General features: G+C 52.7%; 1 protein-coding gene across 1 annotated transcript in view; it reads right to left on the bottom strand.

The window, feature by feature from the left end:
- TOB1 (transducer of ERBB2, 1) overlaps positions 1 to 589 on the bottom strand; it is a 4,062-nt gene extending 3,473 nt beyond the window's left edge. Inside the window, exon 1 of the mRNA XM_006924836.2 lies at positions 289 to 589. The gene's annotated coding sequence lies outside the window, so the exon portion shown is untranslated. The remainder of the gene's footprint in view (positions 1 to 288) is intronic.
- Positions 590 to 3,219: the final 2,630 nt, after the last annotated feature.

Below are 3,219 nucleotides of genomic sequence, written 5' to 3' on the forward strand. Positions count from 1 at the left end.
ACGGCAGCCACCAGCCCCGCAGACCCCAGCGTTCGCCTCGAGCTCGCCGCTCCTCCCGGGCGCCCCAACCCCCGATTCCCGTCAGCTCACCCCCGGCCGCCCTTCCCCGGTCATTCGGGCCGAGCCCGAAGCGCCGGCCGGCTCTGCCTCCAGCTCCCGGGCGCGCCGGGGCCCCTCGGAGCCGCCTCGGGCCGGACGGCAGGGGCCGCGATGCCACCGTCACCGAAGGCAAGGGCTCGACGACGCGCCTGCTCCTTCCGACCCCGCCCGCCGTCCCTAGATACTTACGGGCTGCTCCGGGGCTGCTTCCACCACAGACCCCGCCGCTGGGTGGGGGAGACGGGGTGGCAGGGCGGGGGCACGGGAGCCTCGGCAGCGGCGCGCTGGCTGAGTGCACCACGACGCGGCGGGGCGGAGGGCGCGGAGGACAGGGGCCTCGGCGCTGGCTTCAGGAGCTCGCCCCCTCTGACTCGGGGTGGCGGGGACGGGTCAGGCGAGCGCGCTCACTTCCCCACACAGCCCGGTGCCCGGCCCAGCGTCCCCGCAATGCGACCACTCCACGCCGGGCCAGAGCTTCGCTCCTTCTGCCGCGGCGCGCGCCCCGCCTTCGTTTTATACCCTCCTCCCCGCCCCCATCCCCTCCCCTAGGGGTGCGCGCGCGCCCGCCCGTCCGCGTCACACAGCTCCGGGCGGTGTAACCACTCCCCTCCCTCCCATCCGCTCGCCGGAGCCTCGCTGGCTGGCTCCGCTCCTGCCCGGCCCCCCGACGCCATTGGCCAAGTCCCTCCAGCCCAGGTCCTGACGGGTGGCGGAGGGCCCGGGCAAGACCACGTCCCTCGGGATGCAGATGGCCAATGAACCGACGACCTGGAGTCGCTATGGGCGGAATTAAGAGAAAAGTTGGAAAGGGATTGGGGGAAAGACACGCCAGTAAGGATGACGGGTGGGGGTGGGGCGGCTGACACTCGGTTTAGGCGGAGAGCGCCGGGGAGAAGGGGGGAGGGGAGCGAAGCAGGTGAAACGGCAGGGGAGAAGAGAGTGGAGAGTCCATGTCCCCGAAAGAGAGGGGAGAGTTTACAGAAAGTGCCCTACCCGAGTGGGACTGTGGCCGAGGAAAATCCCACTCGTGAATGAGCATCTAGGAGAGTCTAGAGAAAGGGAGAACTGTGACAGGGACTCGTGCACCCAATTAATTGAATATTAATCACCTCAGGGGCCTAGGCTAACTGCCATCCAGAGAGTGGCAACTACAGAACCCAAAGCTGCCGTGTCAGGTTGGGGGTGGGGAAGGAAAACCACCTGGCCACACCTCCCGCCCAGGTGACAGTTTAACTGCCTAGGCATTCCACATCAGCCCTCCCCCGCAGCAACTCGAACGTAGTGGTGGCGTGAGACTAGGGAGAATTACATTTTATTCCAAATGTCCCAACCCAGACCTCCATGCCAAATTGCGAACGTATCTAAGTATACATATGTACTAAGTATACATACGTGTATATGTATATACCTATATATGCATGCATGTATTTCAAGTGCCAACTTTAAAATATAAATGCACATAATACGCACGGTGCCTTCCTGTAATGTGAGTTTAAGATAATTTTCGGATGAACTATGTCTGGGTAAATAGGGAGGGGGGAGAGAGAGGGACTCATGGGGGGCGGGCAAGCGCCCTTTTTCACAACCTGCCTCAGAGAAATACACGAAGTTAACATTGGGAGTGGAACCTAGCGTCCCTCTCCGCTAAAAATATTACTCAGAGGTAGCAACGACGCCTGATTGGCTACGCTTCTCCCCTAGCAACCTGCTGATTGGCTGTCTGGTATCCTGGAAACCGACGTCAAACTTGCACTGGGAAAAGCGGAGAGAAAGTCTAGGGGGAGGGAAAGGTGGGAGGGGAAGAAAGAGGAGCAATGAATGAAACGCCCATCGGCTAACCTTCCCCTCTCTCCTTTGCTCGCCGGACCAATTCCAGGAAAAACACCAGTTGAGGCACCGCCTTCCCCTCAAAACTGTGGGGCCTGCACTCTCAACCTATTATAAGGAAGTTAAAGTGCAACTCACCGAGGAGTGGGGTGTCTGCGAAGCCGGCCGTGGAGACCAGCTTGGGCACGAACCCGCTTTACGTGATAGGCCTAGAGGCTTTGCGCTTTGTGGACGCAAGATCTGATTGTAGCCTTTTTCTCTGCCCTGACTCACGAGCCTTTCTGCCATCCCACCTCCCCTTTTAGAAAAACCGAATTGAAAAGGGATATTTCTAAAGTCCCAATCTGTGTGAGCTGGGGAGGGAAGAGAGGTGCGTGGAATGAGCTGAGTGTGGGAGTGGTCAGGTGACCGATTTCATGTTTGTTGTACAGATTCAGGCAGCGTTTTTAAAAAATAGACGTTTTACTCAATGATTTTAAATTCTGATTTGTTTTTGTTTGTGTTTTTTAGTTGTAAACAAGGAAAAGTGGGATTTGATTGTGAAAGAATGGAAGCATTTAAAAATAAAACACCCTTTGCATCAAAGAATTGTATAAAATATATTATTCATTCACTGTTTTCTTCTTTTGCTCATTTGTATTTTTTGGCCGTTTTCTATGATGAACATTAATTCTATTTGGTATAAAAAATGAGGTATTTTTAATTTTATAATTAGTTTAGCACGGAAATTGAAAGAAACTAGGTAGGATATTTTGGGACTAGCTTATCAAGAAAACCACTTGATTTTTCATGTGCTCCAGAGTTTATTTTCTCTTACCATTAGGCAAGTAATATTACTGTACCAAATATCCAGAATTCCACCACCATGTGTCGGGCCATGTGTCTTGATTAGTAATTTGGAAAATATATCACTATAATTAGAGGAGCATATTAGGCTTGGCTGAGATTAAAATGTCTAACTAAAGATAGATGAACTGTAATTTTGTAAAGCTTATCTATACTTTTCAAGAATTCTCTAAAGGGAAGGCACAAATTCTCTTTTCCAAATGCCCCCTGGGATCTATAATTCCAAGTTTAAAATTTGAGATCAGTCATCTGATAGGTACTGATTAAATATGAATGGCAGTAAATAGAATTTTTGAATCAGAAATTTAGATGTCAAAAATGTATGAGTTAATGCTGCTCAGTGCCCGGGTGTGAGAGGGTTTTAAACCAAATATAAATATAAACACACACACACACACACACACCTTGAGACCCCATGGCATACTAGAGAAAAGCACCGAAGAGCAG

Source organism: Pteropus alecto, unplaced genomic scaffold (assembly GCF_000325575.1).
Source record: "Pteropus alecto unplaced genomic scaffold, ASM32557v1 scaffold98, whole genome shotgun sequence".
NCBI classification, from domain to species: domain Eukaryota; kingdom Metazoa; phylum Chordata; class Mammalia; order Chiroptera; family Pteropodidae; genus Pteropus; species Pteropus alecto.